Raw genomic sequence first — 13,108 nt, forward strand, 5'->3', positions numbered from 1 at the left:
TCTGTTTAGCTGTCGTTCCACTGGTCTGGTTCCAGTCTGTTTAGCTATCGTTCCACTCGTCTGGTACCAGTCTGTTTAGCTATAGTTCCACTAGTCTGGTACCAGTCTGTTTAGCTATCATTCCACTAGTCTGTTACCAGTCTGTTTAGCTATAGTTCCACTAGTCTGGTACCAGTCTGTTTAGCTATCGTTCCACTAGTCTGTTACCAGTCTGTTTAGCTGTCGTTCCACTCCTGTCATGCTAAACATATGACACGATGCACAAGAAGTGAATGTTAGCTTAACATACTGGTACCCAGGCTAGTGGAATGTTAGCTTAACATACTGGTACTCAGGCTAGTGGAATGTTAGCTTAACAGACTGGTACCCAGGCTAGTGGAATGTTAGCTTAACAGACTGGTACCCAGACTAGTGGAATGTTAGCTTAACATACTGGTACCCAGGCTAGTGGAATGTTAGCTTAACAGACTGGTACCCAGGCTAGTTAGTTGCTTTCAACGGTTCCCAATTCATATAGGCCTACGTTGTTTATTGAAAATCATGGGAATAATAATATTAGCTGAACAAGCTACTTCATCGAGTAGCTTTCATATACAATGCTGTTCTTTTTTTAAGCCAAAGGAGTTGCTTTATGTTATGACTGAACCAACTTTAAAAATACATAGCATACTCTGCCAGGGCTTTGCTGAAGGTTGTGGTAAAGTGTTCAAGTAGGCTTACTACTGTCATCTAGTGGTTAATCATATTACATGCAGTTACAGTGTAGTTAAATAGGCCAGGCATATTACACATGACAAGAGAGAATAGGCCTACTGAAATAGTATTCTCAACCATAGAAAATGTTAGCATGGGGAATTGGTGTTGGCAAATTAACTTGAACTACATTGTATAGGCCTTGTGATTGAATCAAGACTTAATCTATGGGTTGATTTTAATTCGTCCTACCCCATTTAGCGGTTCAATTGTCCAGTTAAAACAGGCTTAATGATTATGCTACCTGTGTGATTTGCATGCAGTAAATATGTAGATGTTTTTCACAGGGCTATAACATTGGAACGTTTGGAATTTACAGTTTTGGCCACACCCACCTTTTAACTAAATGGACAAAGGACTTGAGTGGACAAATTACTGGAACCTAGATGAATAAAATTCTTGTCATGGGACCAGTTTTTCAAAAATATTGAATTCAAATCAAAGTGATAATGTGTTGTTCAATTCTGCTCCCCTCCCCTCCTTGTTTTTGGATACAGTTTTACCAAATCTTTCACATACAACATGCTAACTACAACAAATATCATGTTAGAATAGAAGGACATATTCAAAATACTGTATTCTCTTTCTAAAATGAAGGGGAGAGAAAACACATGATCATTTTGATACGGATTAAATGTATTGAAAAACTGATGATGACCAACCAACTAATTCATACACAGGGAGGAGTCCAACTTTAACCTAGGAAAATACAGTAGTTTTTTGGTGTTGGACAAAATTGTATTAACCAATCAAAACACAGCTATAGCAGAACCTTATATTTTCAAAGTAAACATTGAGAAAACAGGTTTAAAGTGCATAATATGAAGTGAAAAAGGGTTTACAATCTTTAAAATCATCATAAGCATATGTAGGTAGGCACAGGGTACTTCACATAACAGATACGTGGAGGGTCGGCAAAACGAGGAGCGATGCTGGGTCTGGAGTAGATCAGGTAGGAGGGCTGAGCACACATGCGCATCATCTTGATGGGTCTTCCACCATCATCACCAATGAGTCCATATGGACTGTGGCTCCCCCTGTCGAGTAGATGGGATAACTGACACCTTCTCGGGGAACAAGGTGCATCTGGATGGATTCGATAGAGAATGAATATGTAAAATGGTGTTAGTAGATCTAAACCGTGGCGAAGCACTCTGATATCCCGTCTGCCTCTCTCCAGGAACAGGGGAACAAGTAAAGGGGAACAGGTCTAGTATGCCCTAGAGGTGGCGTTACGCCGTCTTCACTGTAATTCGAAGCTCATCGACTTTCCTGAAGTTTGTTTTGCATTTTGGCATATACGGATTGACTGGAAACTGAAACAGATAAGCAAACATAAATAATGTCTGAAATAACCATTGTGGACATGTACTGAACATACCTTGACAAAACAGTCGTTGGATGATAAGCAGATCCTGATGTTATTCTCTACGAATTGTGTGACTCCCGAGAACAATGGTCCCAACTTCTCCATCAACTGGAAAATAAATATATAGTTGAAGTCGGAAGTTTACATACACCTTAGCCAAATACATTTCAACTGAGTTTTTCACAATTTCTGACATTTAATCCTAGTAAAAATTCCCTGTTTTAAGTAAGTTAGGATCACCACTTTATTTTAAGAATGTGAAATGTCAGAATAATAGTAGAGATAATGATTTATTTCAGCTTCTATTTCTTTCATCACATTCCCAGTGGGTCAAAGTTTAAATACACTCAATTAGTATTTGGTAGCATTGCCTATAAATTGTTTAACTTGGGTCAAACATTTCGGGTAGCCTTCCACAAACTTCCCACAATAAGTTGGGTGAATTTTGGCCCATTCCTCCTGACAGAGCTGGTGTAACTGAGTCAGGTTTGTAGGCATCCTTGCTCGCACATGCTTTTTCAGTTCTGCCCACAAATGTTCTATAGGATTGAGGTCAGGGCGTTGTGATGGCCACTCCAATACCTTGACTTTGTTGTCGTTAAGCCATTTTGCCACAACTTTGGAAGAATGCTTGGGGTCATTGTCCATTTGGAAGACCCATTTGCGACCAAGCTTTAACTTCCTGACTGATGTCTTGAGATGTTGCTTCAATATATCCACATAATTTCCCTTCCTCGTGATGCCATCTATTTTGTGAAGTGCACCAGTCCCTCCTGCAGCAAAGCACCCCCACAACATGATGCTGCCACCCCCGTGCTTCACGGTTGGGATGGGTGTTCTTCGGCTTGCAAGACTCCCCCTTTTTCCTCCAAACATAACGATGGTCATTATGGCCAAAGAGTTCTATTTTTGTTTCATCAGACCAGAGGACATTTCTCCAAAAAGTACGATCTTTGTCCCCATGTGCAGTTGCAAACTGTAGTCTGACTTTTTTATGGCGGTTTTGGAGCAGTGGCTTCTTCCTTGCTGAGCGCCCTTTCAGGTTATGTCGATATAGGACTCGTTTTACTGTGGATATAGATACTTTTGTACCTGTTTTCTCCAGCATCTTCACAAGGTCTTTTGCTGTTGTTCTGGGATTGCTTTGCACTTTTCGCACCAAAGTACGTTCATCTCTAGGAGACAGAACGCGTCTCCTTCCTGAGCGGTATGACGGCTGCGTGGTCCCATGGTGCTTATACTTGCGTACTATTGTTTGTACAGATGAACGTGGTACCTTCAGGCGTTTGGAAATTGCTCCTAAGGATGAACCAGACTTGTAGAGGTAGAGGAGGACTTGTAGAGGAGATTTATTTTGATTTCCCCATGATGTCAAGCAAAGAGGCACTGAGTTTGAAGGTAGGCCTTGAAATACATCCACAGGTACACCTCCAATTGACTCAAATGATGTCAATTAGCCTATCAGAAGCTTCCAAAGCCATGACATCATGTTCTGCAATTTTGCAAGCTGTTTAAAGGCACAGTCAACTTAGTGTATGTAAACTTCTGACACACTGGAATTGTCATACAGTCAATTATAAGTGAAATAATCTGTCTTTAAACAATTGTTGGAAAAATTACTTGTGTCATGCACCAAGTAGATGTCCTAACCGACTTGCCAAAACTATAGTTTGTTAACAAGACATTTGTGGAGTGGTTGAAAAACAATTTTTTTATGACTACAACCTAAGTGTATGTAAACCTCCGACTTATTCATCACTTTTCCATTTGAGATTTTTTAGAATTTTTTGGAAACTAGCTATTTTTTTCATTTCACTTCACCAATTTGGACTATTTTGTGTATGTCCATTACATGAAATCAAAATCAAAATCAATTTAAATTACAGGTTGTAATGCAACAAAATAGGAAAAACGCTAAGGGGGATGAATACTTTTGCAAGGCACTGTATACATGGATAGAGCGTGGAAGGTTCCCATGATGTTATTGTTATGTTTTGCATCTTGTTCGTTTTAGAGTTCTTCTCACACCAAGTCACACACAGAGCACTGATATCAGAACCTTCTTCAGTGGAACTGTGGACCTGGAATTGATGCATCCTAGACCTCAGGATATACAGTATGTCATGCTAGAACAATAGGACAACAGAAGGTGTGCATTCCAGGTTAACTAACACCTTTTCATACCGGAATAAATAAAGAAGAAAAAAAAAGAAGAAAAAAAAGAAGGTGTTTAACGATGGGGCGGGGTCCTGAGGGGGGACACGTGTCCCGTAGACTTTCTTAATTAAAACTGGACATGTTGTTGTTTTTCATTGATTCATTGTATGGTTATTTTAAATAAGAAATAAATGCAAGATCTGAGGTTCAGGGCATCTTTGTAAACGCATGTCTTTTGATAAACACCTCATGATAAAACAGTCCATATTATTTTGTGATCATAGCAGATTTTCATTTCAAATAGGCAACACAATACGGAAGTTCAGTCAAGGGGCTATTTGAACCACCCCCTGTTTCTAAAGAAACACAAAATGTATCTTTTGACCAAGTATTTAGGAAGAGGTCATCAATTCATGGAGTCTGTGAACATGGAGCCTGTGTCGGATGTGGCAGGGCTTGCAAACTATCACAGATTACAAAGGGAAACCCAGCAACGAGCTGCCCAGTGACACGAGTCTACTGGATGAGCTAAATGCCTTCTATGCTTGCTTAGAGGCTAGCAACACTGAACCATGCGTGAGACTACCAACTGTTCCGGACGACTGTGTGATCACGCTCTCCGTAGCTGATGTGAGCAAGACCTTTAACCTGTTTGGGCTAGGGGGCAGTATTTTCACGGCCGGATAAAAAGCGTACCCGATTTAAACTGGTTACTACTCTTGCCCAGAAACTAGAATATGCATATAATTAGTAGATTTGGATAGAAAACTCCCTAAAGTTTCTAAAACTGTTTGAATAGTGTCTGTGAGTATAACAGAACTCATTTGGCAGGCAAAAACCTGAGAAGATTCCAGGCAGGAAGTGGCCTGTCTGACAATTTGTAGTGCTTCTGTTGCATCTCTATCAAAATTACAGCATCTGTGCTGTTACGTGAAACTTTCTAAGGCTTCCATTGGCTCTCTAAAGCCTTTTGAAAGCAGAATGACGCGTCTCCTGTCTCTGGGCAAAGTACAGCAGCAGAGTTTGTAAGTGGACTGCCTGGGGACAGTGCACATTCACGAGACCTCACCATTTTTTTTCTTTCACTCTTTGAATGAATACAACGTTGCCCGGTTGGAATATTATCGCTATTTTACGAGAAGAATAGCATAAAAATTGATTTTAAACAGCGTTTGACATGCTTCTAAGTACGGTAATGGAATATTTTTGAATTTTTTGTCACGAAATGCACTCGCGCGTTACCCTTCGGATAGTGACCTGAACGCACGAACAAAACGGAGGTATTTGGATATAACTATGGATTATTTGGAACCAAAACAACATTTGTTGTTGAAGTAGAAGTCCTGGGAGTGCATTCTGACGAAGAACAGCAAAGGTAATACAATTTTTCTAATAGTAATTCTGAGTTTAGGTTGCCCCAAACTTGGTGGTTGTCAAATTAGCTAGCCGTGATGGCTGAGCTATGTACTCAGAATATTGCAAAATGTGCTTTCGCCGAAAAGCTATTTTTAAATCTGACATAGCGTTTGCATAAAGGAGTTCTGTATCTATAATTCTTAAAATAATTGTTATGTATTTTGTCAACGTTTATCATGAGTAATTTAGTAAATCTTGTTCGTCCCTGTGGCTCAGTTGGTAGAGCATGGTGTTTGCAACGCCGCATGGTGTGTGCAACGCCAGGGTTGTGGGTTCGATTCCCACGGGGGGCCAGTACAAAAAAAATGCATGAAAATGAAATGTATGTATTCACTACTGTAGTTGCTCTGGATAAGAGTGTCTGCTAAATGACAAAAATGTAAATTCACTGGAAGTTTTCGGTGGGTATGCTAGTTCTGAACATCACATGCTAATGTAAAAATCTGTTTTTTGATATAAATATGAACTTGATTGAACAAAACATGCATGTATTGTAAAACATAATGTCCTAGGAGTGTCATCTGATGAAGATCATCAAAGGTTAGTGCTGCATTTAGCTGTGGTTTGGGTTTTTGTGACATATATGCTTGCTTTGAAAATGGCTGTGTGATTATTTTGGGCTGTGTACTCTCCTGACATAATCTACTGTTTTGCTTTCGCTGTAAAGCCTTTTTGAAATCGGACAATGTGGTTACATCAAGGAGAAGTGTATCTTTAAAATGGTGTAAAATAGTTGTATGTTTGAGAAAGTTGAATTATGACATTTTGTTGTTTTTGAATTTGCCGCCCTGATATTTCACTGGCTGTGTCCCGCAGGTGGGACGCTAGCGTCCCACGTAGCCCATAGAAGTTAACATTCACAACGCCTACTCAGAGCATGCACTGACCAGCTTGCAAGTGTCTTCACTGACATTTTCAACCTCTCCCTGACCCAATCTGTAATACTAACATGTTTCAAGCAGACCATAGTCCCTGTGCCCAAGAACGCCAAGGTAACCTGTCTAAATTACTACTGCCCCATAGCACTCACATCTGTAGCTATGAAATGCTTTGAAAGGCTGGTCATGGCTCACATTAACCTGTTGGGGCTACAGGTTAGCAATGAACCCCGAGTCGGGATTGCGACAAGGCTGGAAATTCAAAACATCAAAAATCTAATAATTTCAATTTCTCAAACAATCAACTATTTTACACAATTTAAAAGATAAACATCTCCTTAATCTAACCACATTGTTCGATTTTCAAAGAGGCTTTACGGCAAAAGCATAAAGTTAGATTATGTTAGGACAGTACATAGCCACAAAAGTACAAACATCCATTTTCAATTCAAAGTCAGGCGTCACCAAAAGCAGAAACCAGCTAGAATTATGCACTAACCTTTGTCAATCTCCATCAGAAGACACTCCTAGGACATTATGTTATACAATACATGCATTTTTTGTTCCATCAAGTTCATATTTATATCCAAAAACAGCATTTTACAGTAGCGTGAAATTCAGATTTTTTTCTTGTCTGAAATGCTTCCGGTGAACATAACAAAATTACTATTCGAAAACATTGGTAAATTATAATATTGTCATTCAAAGAATAATATATTATCATCTCGTAATTGCTACCGAATGGCCAGATCTCAAAATAACTTTACTGGGAAATCACATTTTGCAATAAACGGGGTGCTATGCTAAGAACAATAAGCTATGCTATACAGTTAGCATCATCTAATATCGATAATAACATTGTAAATATCCCCTTACCTTTGATTATCTCCATCAGAAGGCACTGCCAGGGATCCCAGGTCCGGAACAAATGTGGTTTCTTTTGACAAAGTTCATAATTTATGTCCAAATAACAACAAGTAGTTAGCGTTCATTATGCTCCCACAAAACGTGGTGGGGGGGGTGTAAAATCACGCCGAAAAGCTAAAAAAAACTAGTAAATAATCTATTTACGTTCGTTCAAACATGTCAAACGGTGCTTAGCATTAATCTTTTGGTCCATTTTTAACGCTAAACATCAGTAATATTTTCACACAACCTATCCTATGTCTAGATAAACAATGATGACAAACTCACGCTTCTCAGATTTATGCGCAGGCGCAAAAAAATGAAGTGATGACATGTCAACTTCCTTGCATTCTAATTTGCTCTCTGTTTATCATAGACGCTTCAAACAACTTTATCAAGATCGTTGACATCTAGTGGAAGCCGTAGGTGTTGCGAAATGAATCCTTTCTCACTATGGTATCTATAAAACAATGACACTAAATAGTACAGTCACAAAATTCATTTTTTTAAATCTATTTTTCACAGGTTTTTGCCTGCAATATGAGTTTTGTTATACTTACAGACACCATTCAAACTGTTTTAGAAAATTCAGAGTGTTTTCTATCCGAATGTGTTAATAATATGCATATCCTAGCTTCTGAGTTGGTGTAGGAGGCAGTTAAAAATGGGCACATATTTTTTTCAAAATTTCTCAATACTGCCCCCGAGCCCCAACAGGCTAACACCATCATCCCAAACACCCTGGACCCACTGCAATTTGCATAACGCCCCAACAGGCCCAGAGATGACTCAATCTCTATTGCACTCCACACTGCCCTTTCTCACCTGGACAAAAGGAACATCTATGTGAGAATGCGGTTCATTGACTACAACTGAGCGTTCAACACCATAGGGCCCTCGAAACTCATCACTAAGGTAAGGTCCCTGGGACTGAACAACTCCCTCTGAAACTGGATCCTGGAATTCCTGAAGGGCCGCCCCCAGGTGGTGAGGGTAGGCAACACATCTGCAATGCTGATCCTCAACACGGGGCCCCTGAGTGGTGCGTGCTTAGTCCCCTCCTGTACTCCCTGTTCACCCACGACTGCCTGGCCATGCACGACTTCAACACCATCATTAAGTTTGCCGACGACATGACGGTGGTAGGCCTGATCTCAGACGATAATGAGACAGCCTATAGCTGTCATGGGCTCTTAAGTGTTGGGCTCCTGAGTGGTGCAGCGGTCTAAGGCACTGCATCTTAGTGCTAGAGGTGTCACTATACACACCCTGGTTCGAATCCAGACTGTACCACAACCGGCCATGATTGGGCGGTGCACAATTGGCCCAGTGTCGTCCGGGTTTGGCCGGGGTAGGCCGTCATTGTAAATATCAATTTGTTCTTAACTGACTTGCCTAGTTAACTTCTTATGGCTTGGGGGCAGTATTACGATGTCTGGATGAGAAGCGTGCCCAAAGTAAACTGCCTGTTACACAGGCCCAGAGGCTAGGATATGCATATAAATGGTAGATTTGGATAGAAAATACTCTAAAGTTTCCAAAACTGTTAAAATAATGTCTGTGGGCATAACAGAACTGATATGGCAGGTGAAAACCTGAGGAAAATCCATCCAGGAAGTGGGATTTTTTTTGATGTGGGTATTTTCAATTGAATGCCTATAGAGTATCTAATGGGTTAGGACCCAGATTGCAGTTCCTATGTCAACAGTCTTTAGACATTGTTTCAGCCTTGTTTTCTGAAAAATGAAGAGGAATGAGAACTTTCTGTCAGTGGACTGTAGTTTGTAGCTGGATTCTTCACCAATCTTTCATACCTTCTCCAGAACACAAATGTTGCTTGGCTCCCCAATTCTGAGAGTTGGAAGAATTTCCTGTGTCTCTCTATGGGCCATGTGGCAAGAGATTCTCCTCTTAGAGTTTTTACAACCCTTTCACACAGGGCCTGGGTGGGGGAAGGTAGGTTGGGGGATGGTGCAAGGGGGGAGGGGGTCAACTGTCCTCCCTGTACTCAAAGAGGCCAACGTCATGACATACCCCCCCTGGTGGTTTGGATCTTGTTTATCCTGCAAGTTACAAATCAACATAAAATCATGACCACGTGATGTCCCGTTGGTAGATCATCGTTGCAGTCCCCTCTGGTGGTTGAACTGTTATAGGCTCTCTGGAAGCGGAGCAGTCCACCACAAGGATGGGCAGTTGATGTCGGGTTGGTCATCGCCGTTGCGGTCTCCTCTAGTGGTGTACCTTGGTAGGTTCCCTGGAAGCTGCAAAGTACCCCAGGAAGGACCAAGGGATGTCCTGGTTGGTGATCGCCGTTGCGGTCCCCCCTCTGGTGGTTTACCTTGGTAGGCTCTCTGACAGCGGGCATGCCGCCACAAGGATAGGCCGTGGGTGTCCGGATTTGGGGTCGCCGTTCCGGACCCGTCGTCCAGACTGGAAGATCCGGGCAGTAACTTAGGCAGATGTTAACAACGCACACACACTCATGAAATATATATAATTACATTCATTCCCCAATGAGCGGCATTGTGGCACTAAGTGATGGTTGTATGGGGACTTTGTTTATGGCTCTATCACATCCTAAGTGTCAAAGGAACTGAACTGAAAAGGAATGAAAGCATAAACAAACAAAAAGTATACAAAATATAGTTCTCACACAAAAAAAATCATCTAATTGGACTGTATTCTATATACGTCCAATGTTCTGGCAAAATGATTATCATGGCATTGTCTCTAATGCCATATCTAGGGTTTTTCCTACTTGGTGTGTTGCTTAGGCGCTATCCTAAGTTGATAACTATATGATAAGTCTACAGCTGTAATGCACTAGTTTTGGGCAGTCTACAGGGATGACCTATGGACTTCTGGGAAGAAAACTGGTGAGTGCTGTAGAGTCAAAGGCCTAGAAGTAAATGTTCAACTTTACTAAGGCTGGTATATTGCTTGGGCCCTTAAGTGGTCCTAGCATAAATCCTAATTGGATGTTCCGTTGTGCATGTGCGCTTATGCTTACACAAGCGCGCATGTCAAGGGAAGAAAACCAAGTATCCGGGCAGATTACAACTTGTTCAGAATGAGTCTGACGTAGTCAGGTAATTTTCAGGTCAATGCCTGGAGGTCAGTCAGAATTGGTGTCAAGGGAGTCTGTAGTAGTTTTTCTACAAGTCACTGTGTCTTCCACTTTTGTAGTGGCGATAGGTATGAAGTCTATTTCATAGCTATGTTATCCACGGAGGAGCTAACCTCACGACGGAAGTACTCTTTAAGTAATTGACCAGTCATACGTGGTGTGATCATCGTTCATGACTTCTAATAATTTTCCTCCTGAATGGAGGGTCCTATTTATTAGTGACATGTGTGTTAACCATTGGAAGAGTGCACTGGAGATTCCCCTCCACGTGTTGCACTCTGAGTGACTCCTATGTCGCTGTTGTCAATGGTAATTTGATTGGTTAGGTCTCTAACCTTCTTACTGATTGTAGCGGGACTGACTGTTGCTAGTATTGGTACTGGTACTCAAGGGGACCAGTTATCCTACCGATTTATTCTGAAATATTATCTACCGGAACACATGATTGGAGCATATTACTAGTTGTATTGTAGTTGAACCTACACATGGCAAAGAATGGTTTATTGATGCCATTTGTTTTGGAGGTGGACAAGTCCACTGGACTTCCTTTACGACCAGTGTGGTACACCTCAGTACTATCTTAGATGTCTTCTAAGATAATCCCCGTCTAGGGGCCTGTCTGCTCCTCACTGTTCTCATAGGGGAGTTTACAACTAGATTTGATTTATGCTCTGGCGGCCTCGTACGGTGTTGTCCGTAGTCTTGACCCCCCCACCGGCCTCGATGAGGCTCATCATGGGTCTGGGCTACTATTCCCGCCCTTTGTGTCTCGGGACCTCCCCACCAGCGGGTGGTGTTGGTGTCCGAGGCGCAAACGAAAAGGTCGGACCCTATGTACGAGTTGTCAGTGGCCGCGTTATTATGAGAATGGCTGTAACCTTTCAACCAAATCTCCTGGTGTTTGTGCTTCAACACCCTCAGTGGCTGTCGAGGTCTGTCAGTCACCACCGCGTCCGCGTGTGGCAACCTCTTCATTACCTGCGAACTGAGACGAGGATATCGGTCTGTGATATCGCAAAGTGTTTCACCAGTGGGAGTCATCGGGTCAGTTGCTAGACTGACGCCATAAGTGTCATTGTAAGGGGTGACAGTCCCCAACAAAGCAGAAGGTGTATCATCGGAAGCAGAGTGTACTCTGCGCATCAATGTTTTTCTTGCTGAGACGGCCGCAGTGCTTGCGGAAGTGTCCGAAGGACAAGAGAAGTTCATCTCAACTACCGTATTGCACGACTGCAAGGAGGAGGGAAGTTGCTCATTCACAGAGACAGCTGGCTCAAAATCATGAAAAGAATGGTCAATCAGATTGGCTGACGGAATGTGTCGAGATATCGTAATATCTCCTTGGATCGGATTCTGCACCAAGAGGTTTCTAAACGTCTTTTTCCCAAGGGGTGCTTTCGACAGATACCCCTCGTGAATGACTGCGTTGCAGCTAGCGTTAGGGGAAGACAGTGTGGTCAGTGGAGAAGGCACTGTGGCCTGTGACCATACCTGGTTGGTTTTCCAATCCATCAATGGGAGTAATCGATCCATCAAGTCTGCTCCAAGTAGCAGGGTTACAGTTTCGAGGCTGGTAACATACACAGGGTGAACGAGCGATACGTCCTGGAAGTGTAGTTTCAGCATGACTCTCAATGTGAGAGGCGAGGTAGTCTGAGTGACCCCTCGAAGTTTAGTGTCGCATCGTTCCACTTTTAACCAGTTGGCTTCAAAGCCCTTTTGAGATCGTCAAACAATGTTTGAGAGATGAGTGATATTGTCGCACCCGAATCCATTAGCGCATGACAAGTTAAGCAGTCCTCCAGGACTGTTTCCAGGTATGGCCGTTTAGATTCGTGGTTAGTGGACATATTCCCCACAAAGTGGAGTGGTCGTTCGCAACGACGTGATGTGCCATTTCTGTTCAAGGTGGAAGCAGATTGACTTTTCCAACTTTGAGTGGGCTTGGCTTTAACGAAGCGTTTGACCTTTTTCATCGCAACTTTTGTATCAGAGTCTATAGACAAAGCCCGGGGGCTTGTTTCTTGATCAAGTGGGCCCTGGATAGGGTCTTGAATGAGAGCTGGAGAAATTTGAACTTTAACATCCTTGCTATGGGTGTTAATTCCTGCGGACCTGGTGTCCGGTAATTCCCCGTCTAGTCCTTGTGACTTATCTTTTACCCTTTTCTCAAATTGTTCTCGCTTAAGTTCTTCCCGTAGTGGGACTTCTGGAGAACATTGGTCTACGTTTTGATCGTCCTTCAACCCTTTGTTACCCTTGTGCTCTGACACTTTTTGTGGGTTGGGTGCAGGAACGTAGCGAACGGGTTGATTGTAGCGGTAGTCATGTTGATGGCTACGTACTTTACAGTTATTTAGACCGCGGAGGTTATTGGAACCATAGTTTCGTGGTAGAAACTGTTGTTGTGCGTCATCTCTCGACGCTCCAATACCTGATAATGCACCCTCTATCTGGAGTGAGTGCTCCTGGTCAAACTTCAAAACCGAGTGGTCAGGG

The 13,108-nt window shown here is 42.2% G+C and overlaps 1 long non-coding RNA gene across 1 annotated transcript; it reads right to left on the reverse strand.

Annotated features, from left to right (window-relative positions):
- Window positions 1-1,514: 1,514 nt before the first annotated feature.
- Window positions 1,515-7,561, reverse strand: LOC106588969 (uncharacterized). Its single transcript, XR_001324735.2, has 3 exons — window positions 7,450-7,561; window positions 2,135-2,230; window positions 1,515-1,839 (listed from the first exon to the last, which is right to left on the reverse strand). It is a non-coding gene; the product is annotated as an uncharacterized lncRNA (long non-coding RNA).
- Between the last annotated feature and the right edge of the window lie 5,547 nt (window positions 7,562-13,108).

The sequence above is a fragment of the Salmo salar genome, chromosome ssa27 (genome assembly GCF_905237065.1).
Source record: "Salmo salar chromosome ssa27, Ssal_v3.1, whole genome shotgun sequence".
In the NCBI taxonomy this organism is placed as follows: domain Eukaryota; kingdom Metazoa; phylum Chordata; class Actinopteri; order Salmoniformes; family Salmonidae; genus Salmo; species Salmo salar.